The sequence below is a fragment of the Halichoerus grypus genome, chromosome 12, assembly GCF_964656455.1.
Source record: "Halichoerus grypus chromosome 12, mHalGry1.hap1.1, whole genome shotgun sequence".
In the NCBI taxonomy this organism is placed as follows: domain Eukaryota; kingdom Metazoa; phylum Chordata; class Mammalia; order Carnivora; family Phocidae; genus Halichoerus; species Halichoerus grypus.
Genome location: NC_135723.1, coordinates 101,079,287 through 101,100,327, shown reverse-complemented (window position 1 = coordinate 101,100,327; position 21,041 = coordinate 101,079,287). Strand labels below are relative to the sequence as shown.

At 47.1% G+C, this 21,041-nt stretch overlaps 1 protein-coding gene and 1 pseudogene across 1 annotated transcript in view; both read right to left on the bottom strand.

The window, feature by feature from the left end:
* The window catches only part of GALNTL5 (polypeptide N-acetylgalactosaminyltransferase like 5), a 110,865-nt gene that overhangs the window by 70,225 nt on the left and 19,599 nt on the right, over nucleotides 1-21,041 (bottom strand). The gene's annotated exons all lie outside the window — the stretch shown is intronic.
* LOC144379685 (tubulin alpha-1A chain-like) lies at nucleotides 15,163-17,624 on the bottom strand (annotated as a pseudogene).

The following is a 21,041-nucleotide window of genomic DNA, read 5'->3' as shown; positions in this document are numbered from 1 at the left end:
ACAGCCCGGGCCACCCCAGCATGGGGAGGAGGCAGCTGGATACACAGGCGAGGGCTGGGCTTCGACTCTCGGCTCCCATACTTCCCGGGTTTTAAGAGCAAGTCAGGTAATATATCTCTGTAATATATCGGTGTCTCTCAGTTCCTGCTGCAAGATGGGAACACTAGGGTCCTTACAGGGGTCACCCCCATTTCTAATCTTTGCAACCTTGTCAGTATTAACATCTCCCCTTTCTCAGGAGCCACGATTACCAGAGATCTTGTCCGCCAATTGCATAGAGGGAGGAAAAAAGAGAGGCATGCACACACAAAAAGATTGTCAATCTGAGTTCTTGATCAAGGAAAGTCTAAGATTACGATGGAAAGACACAAAAGACGAGTCACCAGAAGGAGACGGGAGTGGAGTTGTGACTGAAGATGCCCCTTTGCCAAGACAAACACATCTGTCACGTTCACCTCTAATTTCTACAAATACTTCATTGTTCAATGTTTAGTAAATCCATCTCTTGGAAAACCCTGATTCACTTGAGGAAATCTTATCCAGTGAACTGTTTTTATATTGCGAGATTAATGATCAGGTAAAACAAGTGAAAATTTGTTCCCAGGGCCTCAGAAATATTAAGCTGGGAGCAAATTCTCATTGGCTTTGTTTTGAGGGGACCCCTTTTACTGGGACCCCTGTTCTGTTAACTGTTTCCCTCTGTTAACGTCTGGTTCCTTCCTTCCCAATGCCATTTCCACCTCAAACTGCATTTCGGGCTTTCATGTTAGTCTATTTCCGGTGTTTCAATTCTCCAAGTAAGCTGAGGTGCTTCCTGGGCCCTCCTCCCTGGCCGGCACAGAACTCTGGCTTTATGTCCCCCAGTTGTGTGAGACCACTAGCAAGTCTGCCCCGCCTCTGTGTGGCCACTCTCCACTTGGTTTCTGGGCCTCACCCCCATGCAGTTAGGATTTACAAATGCCCTGAAGCCTGGAGGTGGGAAAGACTGCTTGCTTCCCTAGAGACCCCTTTTCTCTGGGTTTTTGGCCCCTCAGTTCCTGGCACTGAATATTGACTTTCTTTCCTTTGCCTTTTATTTCCCATCATGGAGGGGAAAAAAAATCAAATAAGCCATATTTTTTTCTTGCATTAGCACATTCCTATTGGATCCCTACACTCTGGCTCGCCTCCTGGTTCCCTGCCTCCTCAGCTCTATCCACACATATGGCCAAACACTAGACTCTGTCACAACCAAACACTGTACCACTTCCAAAAGCTCAATCTCAAACACAACTTTTTTCTTAAAGATTTATTTATTTGAGAGAGAGGGAGAGGGAGAATCCCAAGCCCACATCCCCCTGCGCGCGGAGCCTGACGAGGGGCTCGATCCCAGAACCCTGAGATCACGATCTGAGCCGAAATCAAGACTTGGACGCTCAACCAACTGTGCCGCCCAGGGGCCCCTCAAACACACCTTTTTCGTCACAGCTCACTTGCTCTGTGCCCCTGTGACCACAGCTCTCCTCCCCAAATGGACTTCCAATCCACAGCCCTACATCTGTCCACTTGCCAGAATCTCCCAGGCTCCCACTCCTGCCTCGCCAAGCCCACATCTCACCGTAACTGCTCCTTCAGGGGCACCCTAATCTCCCTTTCTCATTTTTCCTCTGACAGCACCCTAACTATGACCAAACTCAACCATGGCCTCACCCTATATCTGTCCGAGTTGCTGCTCATCACTGAAGAGTCTACAGAATACACTCCGATTCTGAATGGGCCCCAACACAGCCTGACCACCTACTGAGGGTCGCTGGTGCGCCCACTTCCTTCTCTCTAAGTCCTGGACTTCACGACCATGCTCTGCTCAAACCCAACATCCTTTCCCCAATTCCCAACTGTCACCAATATGGACAGGTGATATACGTGCGATCCAATGAGAGCTCACTGTCTTCCCGACACTGGGCCCACTGATGTCCCTGAATGGGTACCGAGAAACGTTGCCCTCCCTCCTATTACTTTGATTGGCCCATCTCTGTGTGTGAAACTGCAGTCCCTCCCAAGGTCAAGGACTTCACTTCAGACGGAACCCCTTCTCTCCTGCGTGGTCAGCTTCTCCCCCGCTGCTAGACCCTGCTGGACAGCACCTGCCTGCCAGCAAGCCGCCATTCCACACGGCTTTTCAACTGTCCCTCGCCCCATGTCTGTGCTCCCTTTTTCTCACAGAAAAAGATGTCTCTACTTACCATTTTTATAGTTTCAGCATCCTCACTCTGTCTTCAACCCAATATAATCATGCCTTGGCCCTACCGTTTCATGGAAGAGTCTTTTTAAAAGTTGCCCACTATTTCCACATCCCCAAAGCCGAAAGTCAATCTGCCCTCCATCCCCAAGCTAGTTAACCAGGTGCAACTGGTTAGTCTCCATAACCACCAGCAGGGTGCCACGTGGTTGATACCTCGTGGTATGCCTCTCTCGACAGGAGACACAGCTTGCACCCGTGTTCTCTCCTCTCTCGGGGCCCCGAAGTTCTGTCCTCGGCAGCCTTCTTGTCCATCTACACTCTTTTTCTAGGTAACTGCACTGGGTTGCCTAGTGTCCCCACATGTCTATCTGGAACCCGGAAAGGTGGCCTTATTCGGAAATAGGGTCTTGGCAGATGCAATCCTGTGAAGATGAGGTCATACGGAAGGAGGGTGGGCCCCAGTCCGATGTCTGGGGTCCGCGCAAGGAGAGGGAGACTGGGACACAGCCTCGAGGAAGAATGCCCTCTGGCAGCCCTAGGAATTGCCATTGGTCATGCAGCTAGCTGCAAGCCAAGGACGCCGGTGACACAAAAAATCGGCCTGAAGCTGGAAGAGGCCAGGAAGGATTCCGCAGTAGGCCTTTCAGAGGAAGCACAGCTCTGCTGACACCTCGATTCAGCCTTCGGGCCTCCAGAACGGTCAGGGAATAAATTTCTGTTGTCTGAAGCTGCCCAGTTTGTGGCACTTGGTTATAGCAGCCCTAGGAGACGAATACCGCCATCCTAGCCCGTCCCATGACTCCATCTACCATCTCTGCCTGCATGGCTCTGCACTAGCTACCTCCAGTCCTGGCCTGGGATCTGAGGCCCATGAGGACTATCTGACTGTCTGCTCCGAGTCACCTCTTGGATGTCAAAAGGTGTCTCAAACGTAACATGGCCAAGAGAGAGCTATGGAATGCCCGCAGATCTGCTCCCCACAAGTCTTCTCCCTACTCAGTAAATGAAACCCATGCAATTTCTCAGCCAAAACTTACTAAGTTCTCTCATATCTTAGCTCTGCCACCTTTGATGCTAAAACCTGAATCCAGGTTTATGAAAATTATCCCTCACGTGAACCATCTCTTCCATGTTAACCATCATCCTTCACCTGGACCATCACCCCTCACCTGGACCATCATCCCTGACCTTGACCATTTTCTGCATCTCAGCTACTGCCCTTACCCTGCATATATAGGGCACCCACATATAGCTGTGGGGGCAATTGATTTACAGAATTTTGCTGTTCCCAATATTCTTATGGTAAAAGGCACACTCTTTTTATTTTATTTATTTATTTTTTTTAATTTTTATTTTTTGTTTTTAAGATTTTATTTATTTATTTGAGAGAGAGAGAGAAAGCACAGAGGGAGAGTGTCAGGGAGAAGCAGGCTCCCCGCTGAGCAGAGAGCCCGATGCGGGACTCGATCCCAGGACCCTGGGATCATGACCTGAGCTGAAGGCAGACGTTTAACCGACTGAGCCACCCAGACGCCCTAAAAGGCACACTCTTGATGAAGGATGTCAGGCCACGTACTGCTACTTCCTGCCCTCCCCACTATCATATTGCCTCTTGGCCAGACTAAGCTGGCTCCAATGTTGTTCTGCTTTGAAAGCTTCCCCCAGGTCATTGCTGGATCCCTCCTCCTCATTGGAGGCTCTGCCTGAGCTCCGCAGCTGAAGCAGCCATTCTGTGCCACATTGCTGATTTGTCTTCCTCGTAGCCCCTGGCTGCACCTGAAATGATCATCTTTTCTTGTCTACTTCCTTCGGTCACCCTCCCTCTACTGGAATGATGCTTCTTGAGGACAGAGACTGAGCTTTGTTTCTGTGACATCTTTGCTCCCTTGACCAGGGCCTGAGCTCTGTTAGATGGAAGGTTCTCCACATTTATTTGTTCACCGAGGGACAGAGTCCATAGAACAGATACTATGGGACTGGACTTACTCTCTGAACATACAGTTGCATTTGAAGAACAAGAAGGAAAAAGAGTCTACTTATACAGGGTTTTCCCTGGACCTTGGCCTTCAAAAAGAAATGTTTCCCCTGAAGGCCTCCAACACCAGTGAGATAAAATCTAGGATCTGTATGCAGTCAAGGGCATCCCTGACACATCTGGTGGCCAGGTCTGCCCACAGCACATCCAGTCCATCCCTTGCCCACAGCATTAGGGACGGACATAGAAGCCCTCCACAGGGTTAATTCTCACTCTGTGAATAGACTCTCTCCCCTGCGTTACTACCTAGAATTTACAGGGTGCTTAATGTTTACACAGTGCTCTGTTCTGTTTTACTGAAGGTAGAGCAAACATACATGTGTAGATAAAAATATTGCATCAGGAAACCTTGGATTTATTCCCAGGGTTGTTTCTGGCTTATGCGGTTTCTATAAAGGTCATCTGATTTTTCGATGCACATAGAGTAAAACTTGCCCTTGCTTTACTACACAGGCGGGTCATAAAATCATATGAGACTGTGAAATGTCTCAGGTGCTTACAATGACAGGATGTACTCTCACTTCCCTGATTGTCTCACCAAAGATGTATCACTAGAATCACTTTATAGAAAACTATGGCAACCATAATTTGATTTCAGCCTGGAGTGCCCATGGGCACTTCACCTGGTATGTGTGGGGCTTACTTTTGTGTTGACCAGGAAGGCTTGTGGAGGTAAATAGGGCCTGAGGAGTCCCTCACTCTGGCAATGCACTGTTAGCTGTCCACACACCAATACTGAGATACAGTCTTGATGCACCCCTCTTCCTAAACAAGTCCTGCTTGTTTATTTTTCTGCACAAGTTTCCCTTTGTCCCTTCCTTTTCATTTCACACCACTATTCTCTTTGCTGCTACCTGGACCTCTGAGGTCATCTCTTAAACAGGTCCCCTAACTGCCTTCTATATATTCTGCCTGTTACCAGATTAATAATCCCCAAACATTGCTTGGCGTGCTCCTCTCTGCTCCAAAACTTTCTATGGCTCCCCATTGCTTAAAGAATAAAATCCAAACTCTTTAGGGAGGACTATAATCTGGAAATTAACTGTCTTCCCTACTGAGGGTCGCTGGTGCGCCCACTTCCTTCTCTCTAAGTCCTGGACTTCACGACCACACTCTGCTCAAACCCAACATCCTTTCCCCAATCCCCAACTGTCACCAATATGGACAGGTGATATACGTGCGATCCAATGAATCATTTCCTGTTTCTCCCTCTTGGACACCTCTCTACCTTTTACACACCTGGGCTCCCCGTGTTACAGGTTTCCTCTCCTCTCGATGGCTCTCCTCAGCTCCACCTGGATGATACGCGTCCCATCTACACCTCAAGATCCACCCAAAGAGCAACAACCTCCGGTCTCAGCTCTGAAAACACCGGAGTCCCTGCAGCTCCTTTCGTACTCAGCCAGGTGTGTGTGCACACGTGTGTGTATGCACATGTGTGTGCATGTGCCTGTGTATGCAAGTACGTGCACGTGTGTTTTCTCTCCACCACGCCTATAGCTGTTTAAAAGGAGACACGGTGCATCATGCATTATTTCATCAATTCTAAGACACGCCTTTTTTGGCACTGTGACAACTCTGAAATTGGGATACACTTTAAAAATTGATATACATCAGTTTGTCAGGGTGTTTCTTTCTTGGAAGTACCTAAAATAATGGTGTGCCACACAATCAACTGTGTCTTAAGTTTGATGAAAGAGATGCTTCTTCAGATTCCCTGCAGGTCCCAGCACAGGTTTTGCATGCGGAAGGTGATTTAAAAAAGTCTTACAATCGTCTGATGAATGGAGATGCCTTCAGAGGACAGCACAGAAGTAGGTTCTGGATGTATGAGAGCCCACACCATAGACACAGTTCTTTCCACTCTCTGACGTTCCTCCTGAAGCAAAAAACAAAAACGATTATCTGCTCAAATGGGAGAAAGGAAATGGGAAGGAAAGTGTTGGGGGTCAAAGTGTGTCCCCCCTGAAAAAGACGTGTTGAAGTCCCAACCCCTAGTACCTCAAATGGTGACTTTATTTGGAAACAGGGTCATTTTAGATGTAACTAGTTTAGACGAAGTTATCCTGGAGTAGCGTGGACCCCTGATCCCATCTGATTGGTGTCCGTATAGGAAGATGGCCATGTGAAAACAGAGCTACACAGGGAGAACAGCACGCGAGCACAGAGGACTGGGGTAACGCATCCGTGAGCCAAAGGATGCCAAAGATCGTTGGCAGAGCACCAGGAGCTGGGAAGGGGCAAGGAAGGATTCTTTTAAGGGTTCAGGGAGAGGATAGCCCTGCTGATATGCTGAGTTTGGGCCTCTAGGCTTCACAACTATAAAACAATGCATTTCTGTTATTTTCAGTCATCCAGTTCATGCTGCTTTTTTACAGCAGCCCTAGGAAACGAATACACGGAGGAATAGAAAAGCATAGGTTAATACCTTAAAATACCCTCCCCCACAAATCATGAATAAACAAAAATTACTAGAGTTGCCAGTAATTGATTAGAGGGGGACTAGATTTGGAGAGGTAACAGATGAGTTAAAGAGCAGTAAGGGATCAGGGAGGGAACAGAGACAGCTTTGGGGGCAGAACCGGGGGGCGTGCTTTGGGGAGAGGTGGTGAGGGTGGACAGGCAGGGTGAGGCTTGAATGTTGGGGGTCTTTAGACTGGTTGGTTTAGGTAATGGGAAACCATTAAGTTTTAACGCTGGGAATTGTTATAGTAAAGAAGTTTTTAAACAAAATGTAGTGAGAAAAAAATAAGAACTCTGAAATTTGGACCAGGTTCAAATGCTAGTTTTCCCACTTACTAGTCGTGTGACTTAAAGCAAATTAGTTAATCTCCCTGGGAATTCAGCCTTCTCAGGCCATAAAAAGGAGATAGCAGGAAAATTCCTAGGCGATGCACAGTAGGGGTTGCAGCATCGTCTTTGGGTCCTCCCAATTCCCCAAATAAAAACAGAACAACTAGATAGAAAAAACAAAAACTCATGCACAACATGTACAAGATAATTAGCTGTGAAGGCATCTCCATTAACGCCCAAATAAAAGCAGGTGGGACAAACCACTACAGCCATGAGACCTGCATGGTACTAACATCTGTGTGGGAGAACTCAGGGAAGTCACGGGGCATCTAACAGAACAACAGGTAGAAGCCGGCAGACCAATTTGTGGACAATGACTGAAACAAGGAGAGGTTTGCCCATTTCAATAGAGAGAACATATGAAGGTCCTGCAGGAAAACCTCAAAGGCTGGATCAGTCCAACCTTATAAATGCTTGAAATTGGCCCAGCAAGGTTCCCTTACTGATTGAGGCCCCACACTATGGAGAAACTACTTGGAGTAAAATCAAGATTGAGGAAAATGGGGATAACTGAAGTGAAGAAAAGAGAACGTCCAGATAACTGAGAACCAAGCCAATAAATGTCATCAAGCAAGCTGTTACATGAAAACAACAGAAGGATCTTTGTTAAGCTTGAAAAAAAAAAAAGCTATTAGAACCAAGCCTTCTTATAAAAGTTCAGGAAAACTAACTTCATATAAAAATCAATAGCACAAAATATCAAGGTCAAATCTCATACAAAGTTACTATTTAGAAAAAGATGAAGAGAAATAGAATGACATACAATCCACACAAACAATGAAAGTATGCTGGAAAGACATGCACATTGAACAGGGAGAAACTATAATGCACCGTGTTCATTTTCTATTGTGGCATAATGAATTATGAACTTAGTAGCTTAAAAGATATTTATTATCTTGCAGTTTCCATAGGCCAGGAGTTCAAGCACAGACTAGCTGGGTCCTCTGCTTGGAGTCTCATGAAGCTGAAATCAAGGTGTTAGCTGGGACTGTGTTCTTACCTGAGGGTTGAGGTCCTTTTCCAGCTCACTGGTGTTGGCTGGGTTTAGTTCCTTGTGGTTGTAGGACTCAGACCCTCAGCTGCTAGAGGCCGTCTCTTGTCCCCAGTGACATGGCCCTCTCCAAAACAGAGCAGCTTGCATTTTCAAGACCAACAGTAGAGTATCTCTGCTACTTTGAATTTCTCTGACTTTTCTGTCTCTGACCTTTAGACTCTCATTTAAACAAGTCTCCTGATTAGGTCAGGCTCACCCAGGATACTTCACCTTGATTAACTTAAAGCCAACTGATTAGGAATCTTAATCACAACTGAAAAATCCTCTCGCTTTTGCCATAAAATGTAGCCTAATCACAGGAACGAAATCTCTTATAGTCACAGGTCCTGCCCACAGGATGTACACCAGGCAGCTGGTCTCTTGGAGGCTATCTTAGAAGGTACTTCAGAAAAAGCTAAGAGACATTAAGAAAATGACACAAGATGAGAAAGAATGGCGTAAGTCACAATCAGAAAAATCTCAGAGTTGAATTGACAGAAATAAAAAAGAACTAAAACAGAAGGAACAAATCTTAGAAGTGAAGACTGAACCAGAAGGAACACAAGAATGCAAGCTGGTGCAGCCACTCTGGAAAACAGTATGGAGGTTCCTCAGAAAGTTGAAAATAGAGCTACCCTATGAGCCAACAATTGCACTATTGGGTATTTACCCCAAAGACACAAATGTAGTGATCCTAAGGGGCACCTGCACCCCAATGTTTATAGCAGCAATGTCCACAACAGCTAAACTATGGAAGGAGCCCAGATGTCCATCAACAGATGAGTGGATAAAGATGTGGTGTATATATATATATACAATGGAATATTACTCAGCCATCAGAAAGGATGAAATCTTACCATTTGCGTCATTATGCTACGTGAAATAAGTCAATCAGAGAAAGACAGTTATCATATGTTCTCACTGATATGTGGAATTTGAGAAACAAGACAGAGGATCATAGAGGAAGGGAGGGAAAAATGAAACAAGACGAAACCGGAGAGGGAGACAAACCATAAAAGACTCTTAATCTCAGGAAACAAATTTGAGGGTTGTTGGAGGGGAGGGGGGTGGGAGGGATGGGGTGGCTGGGTGATGGACATTGGGGAGGGTATGTGCTATGGTGAACGCTGTGTGTTGTGTAAGACTGATGAATCACAGATCTGTACCCCTGAAACAAATAATACATTATATGTTAATAATAAAAAATAAATAAAAATTAAAAAAAAAAAAAAACACAACAAACAATGACAAGAAAAGTAGAAGGGAAAGGGAGAGAAAATTTCCAGAATCCAGAAAGGATAAGAAAAAGGTAAACGTATTTGAGAGTGTGAAAATATCGAAGATAGAAGAAGAAGATCCAACACATGAGAACAGGAGTCCTTAAAGTAGAAAATTGAAAGCAAGGGATCAGACCAGGTACTAACAACTATAATTCAAGAGAACATTTCTCAAATTACAAAGATTTAAAACTACATATTGAAAGAAAACACATTGTACCATCTGGGAATAGTTATCTATGAAAATCAATGCCTAAGCATATTCCAGGAAAAGTACAGGACTTTAGGGAAAAAGAGAAAATACACCTTGAGTATCTTGATAAAAAAAAGAAAGTGACTTGTAAAGAGTATAGGCTTATCATTGGGCTTTTCAACAGCAATGCTTTATGCCACAAGAACAATGTATTTTGGGTACTCAAGGAAAGATGGGGACTGTGGATTTTAAAACAGTAAAATACTTTTCAGTATAAAAAGCACACATTCTGGTGAGCATGAAGAACTCAGGAAATAGTGTTCCCATGAGCTCTTCCTAAGGAATTTAGTAGAGAATGAACTTTAGAAAACTAAATGTCGGCAAACATCAGCACAAGGACGGCTGCTTAGCATTAAATATATAGTTACTCGTAAAACTAAGAGAGGATTTAAAAGCAGAGATTGTAGTATGTGATGACTATGTGATCTGATGACGTAAATCGTAACAAAGTAAGTCAACAAAATAAATCAACAAATAAAGAGAGAATGGGGATAACATAGGCAGACAAACTTGTTAAGTGTTTTCAGTAATCATAATCAATGTGCTAGGATTAGTATTGTTGCTCTGAGACCATAGTATGTGTCATGTGGGATGAAGCAAATGAGAAGTTATGGGGTATTTTAATTTTATTCTTCCCCGTATCACTGAGAACCAAGAATCTCAGTGTGAAAGAAAGAAGATACAGATGGAATATAGAAGTGGTTAAGTAAAAACCTTGTTTTCTTAACTTGAATTGAAAAATTCTCTATGAACTCAAGAAAGATAGATAGATGGTGGATAGGTAGATATCTCCATAAATAGATACACATTCATAAATATGTAAAGTTTCAAATATATATATGAACAAAAAGTACATCATTTTGGTTGTACTATGTATCATTTGGATGTACTCTGGATAATCATTGCATTCTGGCTGGTCATTGTTTCTATATTTTTGTCTCTCTCTATATATATATTCATATTTTTATACATAGCCATAGCCTCTAGATTGTACTCTTAAAATATCATTCTCTATTGGGATTCCTGGGTGGCTCAGTTGGTTAAGCGTCCAACTCTTGATTTTGGCTCAGGTCATGATCTCAGGATTGTTAGATCGAGCCCCTTGTTGGACTCCACACTGAGCATGAAGCCTGCTTAAGATTCTCTCTCTCCTTCTCCCTCTGCCCCTCTCCGCTCACGCTCTCGCTCTCTTAAAAAAAGAAAAAAAAATCATTCTCCATTAAAAGAAACCAGAGATTCTAGGAGAAATGGCTGATTCTCGATTGGAGGTAAGAAATGTTCCAGAAGAGTCTGGAACATCTCAAGATACCAAATAGCAAAGAACTACCAAAGACTATTAAGGCCATGTCCAAATGACTCAGGAGTTCCCACTGGCCAAAAGGTGGGACAATTTGAGATTCAATAAAGACAGGAATTTCAGTGGATTGAAACACATCAAATATAAGTCCATAAATTTATAATGATATTTATTTATTTTTATTTCTATAGATTTTATTTATTTATTTATTTGAGAGAGAGAGAGAGCATGAGTGGGGGGGTGGGGAGGGAGGGGCAGAGGGAGAAGCAGGCTCCACACTGAGCAGGGAGCCTGACGTGCGGCTTTATCCAAGGACCCTGGGATCACGACCTGAGTTGCAGGCAGACACTTAACCGAATGGGCCACCCAGGCGCCCCTATAATGATATTTAAATAAAAACTATCACCTTTTGAGGATGACAGGCAACCAATTCATTATCCTGAAAACTGAGTAAACAAAAGCAAAGGAAAAGCATTTACTGTCTTTCCTATATAAACGGTACTGCTAGACAACCAAACAGTAGATGAAGGGATGGATCACCTTGTAAAGTAGTAGAGCTAATAAAAATTTTTAAACTGCAGAATTCAAATACCACCAGCTTGTAACTCCAAATGAATTTGTTAATGGAGCAGAGACCTGAACATCATTTGCTGCTCAACTGAAATAGAACAAAAAACCACACACATCCTGAAAAGAAAGCAAGTCACTTATAGTGTTTGCCAAAGGAATGGAATCTGAGCCTGACCCAGCTGCTGGATTCAGCTGCCGATTCGTGGCACATCCAGAAGACGAAGGAAAATGTTCAACTGTACCATTAGTACCTAGTCAGCAAAGTCCTGCCTTAGGAAATTTCATGGGTCAAAAGGCCAGAGTTTAACAGATACATTGTAATTAAAAGAAATGGATGGAGCACGTATTAGTCTGCGATTGCTACTGTAATAAATTATGATAAATATGGTGGCTTAAAACAACACTAAGTTATTATCTAACCGTTCTGGAGGTTCAAAGTCTAAAATGAGTTTTGTGGGGCCAAAATGTAGATATTATGGGGCACCCGGGTGGCTCAGTCGTTGGGAGTCTGCCTTCGGCTCAGGTCATAATCCCAGGGTTCTGGGATCGAGCCCCACATCGGGCTCCCTGCTCAGCGGGGAGCCTGCTTCTCCCTCTCCCACCCCCCCTGCTTGTGTTCCCTCTCTCTCGATCTCTTTCTGTGTCAAATAAATAAATAAAATCTTTAAAAAATAAATAAATAAAATGTAGATGTTGTTAACAAACCACCTGCATCACAAGGCCCATGTGATGATCAAGTAACACACTGCAAGTGCTTCCAACTACCTAGAACAAGCTCACTGTCAATACACATTAGAAAATGTTATTTACAAAAAAAGTCTGGTGGTATATGCAGAACAGGCTTCTCTCTGCCCCGCTTCCCATGTTCTGTCTCATGAGCGTGGGAGGAAATGTTGAGAGTGGGCCGGGTCTTGTACAGGCACACCCGTCCTTGATTTCCTAGCATATGGAAGCACCCGTGGACCGCCCATCATCCCATCGAGAACAACTTAGATGTTAGACAGTTGGTAATGCTACTGAGAACAAACCTTACCCTCACTGGCCTGGTTTAACTCCCGGGAACACCACAAAATAAGCCTGTTCCCTTGTCCATTGGGTAGGTGCCCAAGCAAGAGGTAGCTCTCAGATTTTCTCCTATCCACCACCCTGCTTTTTCTGAAGGGGCGAAGTAACAATCAGACTTTTCAAAACGCGGGCTATAACCACTGTTGGTGGTGGGCGGTGGTGCTAGGCAGCAGCCGCCTCGCCTGGTCTAGCCTTGCCTGCCCGTCCTCCTCGCCCTCCCCTCCTCCTCCCTCCTTCCGTTGTCCCCCTCTCTTCCTTTCCTCCTGCTACAGGGAGTACTAATAAGCATAACTAACAGTTTGGGGGTTTTCGATGCACCGGATACTGTTGTGTTTTATATGAGTTAACTCATTTATTCCTCATCCCAGGCCTAGGAGGTAGGCACTATTATTGCCTCTGCTTTATAAACGAGACACCAGGAAACTTGCCCACGGTCATATGATTAGTCATACGGTGGAGGTAAGATTCGAGCCCAAGCTCTGCGAGTTTGGCTCCAAAACCTGTGCGTTTCACCACCACCTTCGGCTGCCTCTAGGCCTGGTACAATCGAGGTTTAGGGCTGGGTCTCAGAAAGGTGACGTGGAGGGCTTCGTGGCCTACTTTCATCAGAAGCCTAAAAAACTAGGATGAGGGAATGCTTGCTGAGGTCCAGCCCAGCTAACAGAAATTCTCTGCACCTGATTAGAGAACCGATCAAGGCCCCCATCGTAGAGTATTATTTTCCTTTATCTTGCCACTCTTCTTTGCATGTGAATATTCCTGGGGAGTGGCTGGCCAAGGTCTGGTGCAGAATCTGCCCCCTGCCCCCCAATCCCCAGCCCTCACACCACCACTGTATCTAACACAGACTGCCCTTTGACATGTGAGGCCCTCTGTCCCATGCCCAGTGCTCTCTCCCCCAGGCTGAACGAGCTTCCGTTCCTTCAAACACGTCCCCGTGGGGCAGCAGAACGATGTCTCGGCGGCTCGCAGCCCACCAGCCCAACCCGGAGCTCCGCGCAGCTCAAAGGCCGACCCCACGAGCTCAGAATGGCTCCTGTGTGACCTACTCCGCTCTGGGCACAGGGCCTTCCATCCAGGCCTGCCCGTTTTAGGCCCCCAGGCCCTTGTCAACAGAGGCTCAGCTCGCAGGGGCCCAGGGCAGCCCTCAACAAAGTGCAGCATGGGACACAAGCTCTGGCCTCCCCTCCTTCGGGCGAGTGGTTCTGGGAGGTTCTCTTTGCTTTCCAGAGGTTCCGGCAGAACCAGGCATCCTTGGCAGTGACCCTCATAACACACACTCACGTCGTTTTTTCTTCTTCTTCTGAGACTCCTTCCTGTTCAATCAGTCCTGCTTCTCAAGATCAGTTCCCAAATCACTTACTTGGTTGCAAGTTCTTTGTCTCAAGCTCTGCTTTTGAAGGAAGTCACACTGAGACAACTGGTGTCCAGACAGGCCCTCACGCTACACTTCTGCTCAGAAATGTGCTGCCTGTTCGTGGTGGAGAGATTTGGGGGTGAGGGCAGAGTTGCCACGGCTTTGTGGGGGATGGGAGCAGCAGTCCGGCCAGGTTAGAGGTCCTAGGAGCCTCTCTCACAGCCAGAATGCGGGGCTGAAAGCAAATGCCGGAAGCATACCTAAAGAGACTGATGGGGTGGGTCTGCAGACGTGCTTGGGACAGACAAATTTACAGGCCCCACACACATACTGGGGTGGCACCAACTTCTGCTCGAGGTTCCACCTGTCAGCCGGCCTGGATTTCAGAATTGCCAGCCCCCAGCACCACATGAGCCAATTCCTTAAAATAAAAAAATATACATCTCTCCCCTGGGGAACCCTGACCCATACAGATGTGCTGATTTTTATTAATCTACGTTCACCCTGTATGAACCTGGAGGAGCGGGTAAAGCGATTGGTCTGTGTGATCAGTCCTGGGCCTCACCTAGTGCTGGATGACTTCCTAAATATTGCTGGGAATTAGCTGGCCAATTCCGACAGGTTGCCCTTGAGTTTTTCCGCAGCAGAGTTCAGGTTTTGACACAGATTTCCTGATGTGAGGCTTCATGACCACGTGGCCCTTACTGGCTGAATCTGAGATGGAAACTCAGCAGATGGAGATCGCCAGGAGCCTGGTCCTTGCAGGGTCTCTGCGTCGAGAAGTGGAGCTGTAGCTGCTGCATGATGAACCTGCATGACAAACTTGGAGGAGGCTCAGCTTTTGAAAAACAGCAACACAACATCCTCACCCGCCCACAGGGCTAAGGCCCAACTCCAGTGTTAGAATTCTTTAAAGGTTTGGTTCTTGCTCCCATTGTTACTCATCATTTTAATGATGAAACGTGGTTCCCTCACGGGGCCCATCAGCTGAACGGGGACTGGCCAGCAGCCAGGCTCCCATCCGTGGCTGAGGGACCTGGAGCTCTTCCTCACCTTCCAGTCACCGTGACGCTGGGGTCAGGAGGCACTCTGGCGGCAGCGGGAAGAGCCAGGGACTGCTGACTGTTGGGACAGTGACCTCGTGGTAACAAATACTGGGAGATGGGAGGCCAAAGTGGGGAAATGAGGCACCTGTGGGGTTTCTATTTCGTTTTTATTTTTACCATAATTGTACACAAATACTGCTTCAAGAGTCAAATCCGTTAAAAACTCAAATAGTTTAAAGACTCAAAAATTGGACAGACTTATTTAAAAAACAAACCAAACAACAAAGCTGCCTGCTCCCAACTTTCTCTAGAGAGCAACTACTGAAAATTGTTTTAAAGTGGCTTGTTTGGTATTTGGCTCCGTATCGCATATCCCTGTGGGCTTTTCAAGGTTAAGAGCCCCTACGTTTTATAATTGATTCAGTCCGCGAGGTGGGATAATCATTGATGGTTGAAAGGCGATTATCCAAATGATGACAGTTCATTACTTAAAGCTTCCATAGAGGTTTTCCCTGGAGCAGATCTGAAATGTCAGAGGCAATTTCCAGGAAATGTATTTTTTTAAGTTCTTTCTGAAAATGTTGCCTCTTTGCAAGGACTTATCCTGCTACCTGCTGTAGTGTTTGTCCTGAGAGAGCCCCTGTGCCATGGTCTCTGCAATCCTACAGCGAGGAACGAGGGCGGCAGGGCGCACGGGGGCAGAGACCCTCCCCGCCAAGAGTTCAGGGTCCTCGAACACAGATGCTTCACATTGCAGGTTCAGGCTCGCAAAAATGTGGACCCTTCCAGGAGGCAGTCTGCTGTTCACGAAGAGCCAATAATGACTTCCCAGCGGTCCTTTCAGCAGATTTTTTTTTTTTTTCCATTTAAGACAGGGAATACTTTATTCAAACCCATCAGAGAAATGGACAGCTTGGGTCTGTAACAGAGTCGTGTTTTAAAGCATAGGTCAGTAATTGCATATGAGAGTATACACTGCTACCTACAAATGAACGGATCAGAGCACAACTTTTCAATATTTAAAACAGAATGAGGTTCCCTGTAAAGGCAGCAGCTTTGTCACATTTTTTTTTTTTTAAGATTTTATTTATTTGACAGAGAGAGACACAGCGAGAGAGGGAACACAAGCAGGGTGGAGGGGCAGAGGGAGAGGGAGAAACGGGCTTCCCACTGAGCAGGGAGCCTGACGTGGGGCTCGACCCCAGGACCCCAGGACCATGACCTGAGCCGAAGGCAGACGCTTAAGTGACTGAGCCACCCAGGCACCCCGCTTTGTGACATTTTTAACTGAAGTAATTCCTCTCTTTCTACAGAATCCACACCATCCTCCTCAAAATCCTTCTCAAGAGCAGCCATGTCCTCACAGGCCTCAGAAAACTCTCCTCCTCGGTGCCCCGGCCCACATACCAGTGAACAGCGAGGCCCGGGCCTCAGAGATGGCTCTGGTGTTGCTCAGCAGGCTCACCGCTCACTGTACTTTGGCCGGGTCTCCACCAGGTACCCTAGTCAGAGGCAGGTAATTCATGCCAACTTTGAAGCCACTGGGGCACCAGTCCACAAACTGGATGGTATGCTTGGTGTTGATGGTGGCAGTGGCAGCACGGACATCTTTGGGAACCACGTCCGCCACGATACAGCCGTGTGTTTGTCGTGGCGAGGGTCCCCTTTCACCCTCCGGTTCGCTGGCTCAGAGCACGCGTTGGCGACCTCTGCTACAGAGGCTGATGGTGGGGGGCTTTCTCAGCAGATGGGGCCAGAGGGCAGTGGATGCGGAGATAGGGCACCAGGCTGGTCTGGACTTCTGGGCTCCGGCAACCCTGAGGGAAGCAGTGATGGAGGACACAATTTGACCTACCAACCTGTTCAGGCTAGTGTAGGCTGGGCGTTCAGCATGGAGGTTTCTACACGTCACAGATGGGCTCGTTGTCTACCATGAAGGCACAATCAGAGCACTCTAGGGTGGTGTGGGTCATGAGGATGGAGTTGTAGGGCTCAGCTACAGCTGTGGAAACCCGGGTGGAGGCTAAATGGAGAACTCCAGCTTGGACTTGTTGCCATAATGGCCAGAGAGAGGTTCCATCAGCAAGGAGATGAACCCAGACCCCATTCCTCCTCCAAAGCTGAGGAAAACCAAGAAGCCCTGAAGACCTGTGCACTTGTCAGCCAGTTTCTAAATTCCATCCAAGACAAGGTCAATGATCTCCTTACCGATGGTGTGGTGCCCTCGGGCACAGTTATTGGCAGCATCTTCCTTGCCTGTGATGAGCTGTGCAGGGTGGAGGAGCTGTTGGTGGGGGCTGGTGTGAACTTCAACAACTGTGGGTTGGAGGTCTACAAATGCTGCCCCGGACACATGCCCGTCAGCCCCGGTCTCACTGAGGACGGTGTTGACAGAGTCATCTCCTCCCCCAGTGGTCTTGTCACTTGGCGTCTGACCATTGGGCTAGAGGCTGCGTTCCAGGCAACAGAGCTCCAGCAGCCAGTGCCAGCCTGGACCCCAGCCTGGCCAGCGTGGATGCAGAGGCACTCACGCATGGTTGCTGCTTTGCGGCTGCCCAGCGGATGGCCGAGAGGAAGGGGAGAGAGGTGGTTGCTTCTTACAGCGCGGGTGGATGTAAGAGAACCTCTCCGAGATTACTTTTCTTTTTTTTAATTTAAATTCAATTAGCCAACATATAACACATCATTAGTTTTTGATGTAGTGTTCAATGGTTCATGAGTTACGTATAACACCCAGTACTTTTAACGGAAGACACAAGTGTGAGTTCCTGCCAGGATGTCTATTTCATCTTCCTGGGACCCAGAGGTTTCATGTTCTCTCCTTCCTTCCCCATCCCATAACCTGCTTTGGAAGGAACTGGAGAAGCCGTGTTACCCTGCGGAAGCAGTCACTGATAGCCGCCAGTTTAACAGTGACCGCATTATCATATAAAATATATAAATGATTATCCGTGATTTGAAGCGTCATGATCATCATGTATGACACGATCACTAGGGTTTCACTGACCTGCATGCTTCCTGTTGTCCCACGACTATATCTTTTTAGGATTATACTATGTAATACGTACAATCAGCTGAAGAAATTCTCTCCTAACCACCCCTCCCCAACCATTAATAGATTTTCTCCTATATTTATTCTTCTGGAGAAATTTTAAAAGTACACATTCCAAATTTTAAAGTCCTGTGTGTGTGTGGTGGTGGCTGGGATGGTGGTGATAGGATCTGATTCTGTTCGATGGACATGGTATTCCAGGAAGTAGGGCTGGTTTCACTGCTCCGGGTCTCCCCTTCCAGGAACATGCCCCCCCCTTTGCTCTGGTCATCTTCCAGCCTCCCACCAAGGTCTGTCGTGTCCCTTGTAAAGGAGCTGCACATTAACTTCTGTGAGCCACATCTTTCTTCCCTCTAATTTTCCAGCTGGTTATTATTATTTTTTTAAAGATTTTATTTATTTATTTGACAGACAGCTAGAGAGGGTACACAAGCAGGGGGAGCAGGACAGGGAGAAAGAGGGCTTCCCGCCGCGCAGGGAGCCCGACGCGGGGCTCGATCCCAGGATGCTGGGCTCATGACCTGAGCCGAGAGCAGACGCTTAACCGACTGAGCCCCCCAGGGAACCCCTGGTTATTGTTATTATATAAGAAAAGCATTACGCTTTGAATATTTATTTTCCAGCCAGTCACTTTACAGAATTACCGTATTCATTCTAAGTGTTTTCCAGTCAATTTTAATTTGTTTTCTAGGTAGGTGATTATATCATCAAATTCTTGTCTCCTTTTCAATATTTATAATTCTTGGACCATTCAGAATTGAATGAGAATACCTCTGGTGTTCCAATGATTTTGTTAGATATTTTCTATTATGTTAAATAAATAACATTTGATTACTGTTTTACTATGGATTTTTTTTAATTTTGGGAAATTTTTAAAATTCTTTTTTAATGCTGGGTTTTGTTCAGATAAAGACTCTGTAGCCAGACTTTGGGGTCAGGTACCACTGAGCAAGTGGAATGTGGAATGCTGAGTGTCAGGAAGACAAATCCGATATCAGTGCATACCCATATTTAAACGTCCAGAAAGCTTCAGTAGTTTCCCAGGACAATGGGATAGTGTATTTGGAATTAGATTATTCCAGATAACCCAGGACTGTTCCAGGTGAGATTAACAGCATGCCCCCTCAACCACCTTTTGCTCTCCCATCTATCCCTGCCCTCCCTGCCCTGTCCACCCTGCCCTCATTGTAGGGACATGTCCCAGGCCCCCGTGAACCCCAGTCCCCCTCTGCCCCACTAATGGAGGCACTGGAAGAAAAAAAAGGGGAGAGCTGAAGGAGGTCCAGAGTATTTCTCTGCTTTCTGGGGTGTCCCTGGAAGAAGCTGCAACACCTCCTTGGTGGCCAATTACACTCCCCTCCTTTGATGGCCAAGCGACAGTCAGATGACCCTGGTTTGGGGGCTTCTGGTAGAACCACCTCCAACCACCTCTCCTCCTATTGGAGCCCCAGCCCAAAGGGTGGCAGGAGCAGCAGGGCCGGCTCCGTGGGCTTGCCAGCCCGCAGCCAGGCAGGGACCATGCTGGGGGGATGGCGGGGCCAGTGGGGGCCAAGGATGGGGGGCCTGGTGAAGCACTGTGTCGTCTTGCTGGGGACCGAGGACGGGGCGGGGGAGGAGGGCCTGGCAGCTCGCAGTGGGGGCCAAGGATGGGGGGCCTGGCAGCTCGCTGCAGCACCCACACGTTCCAGGAGACTGTGTCCCTGCCCCCGGGTTTGATGCTCCATATTAAATTCTTTCTGGCTGAGATACGTGCAGTGGCCCCTGACTAAGAGATGGCCATCATAGTCCTCCGTGGCTGCAGACGACACTCTCGTCTTCCAGCCTGAGTCCGATGTAGGCATTGGGCTTTCTCGTGCACACTTCTCTGCTGGGTGTGTGTGTGTGTGTATGTGTGAGCAGTCTTGAGTCCTAGCACCAGGACCTCTCCTTCCCAGATCGGCCTGGAGGGCTGGAAACAGCTGCTGGGAACCTGTCCTTCCTACGACAAGCTCCACAAGGCCGTACGGTTGGCCCCGAGCATGGAGGACTTCAGACAGGCCTTTCCGCAATGCACTAGGAGTAAGGGGTGGTGCCACGGGCTCCGGAGAGGGCCGATGGTCCATCCTTGCTAAAGAAAATGTGTTGATGGGTATGCCGATCACCTCACCTAAATTCTTCCTTTCTCAGCAGCTTAACCACTATGTTGGGGGCAAAGCCAAGTCCAGCTTTTCTGTGGATCTCAGTCAATTCTTCCACAGTCCCTAACATGGCCTTAGCCTCAAAGACCTTTCCTTTTCCTATTTAGTTGGAGGAAGAATAACCACTATGGTGGTTAAGAGCTTGGGTGTGAATCCAGCTCGGCCACCTACTAAGTGTGCAGTCTTGAGCGAATTACTTAACCTCTCTGTACCTTAGTTTTGTCGTCTATAAAATGGGATTAATAGCAGCACCAACCCTTCCTCAGTTTTAAATCTCTCCCTGACTCCTTGCCCCCACCAGCCAACTCCAAGTCTTCAGTGTGCAGCATGAGGATGCCCTCCCCATCTGCCCACCTCTGCTGTGTTTGGAGCTGCCATGCTAGAGGCGTGGACACAGCCAGCCTCACTCAGCTCAGCGCTGATGTGCAAGGCAGTCCTACTGAGGTGAGGAGAGCACGTTTAGACAATGAGGGAACTTGCCCATTACCCGTGCGTGGCAGAGCCGGGGTTAGCGTAGTGTCTGTGGATGCCAAAGTCCTTCCTCCCCACCTGCCCCTCGCAGCCCCAAGTGCTTCCAGAACATTCCATGCTGTTTCATTCCTCTGTCTCCTTGCTTATACACTGTTCTCCTCCCTGGTGCATCTAGAAAATTATGAGAAAGTGAATTTGGCCAAAGCAAGTGGTGCAGACGTGAGGGAGTGAAGACAGTAGACAAGAGGAGGGAGCCACGGAGGGGCGCAGTCAAAGCTGTTTTCAGAGATTTTCGAGCAGGGGGGTGAATACGCCCCCATGCCCTCCCTTTCCT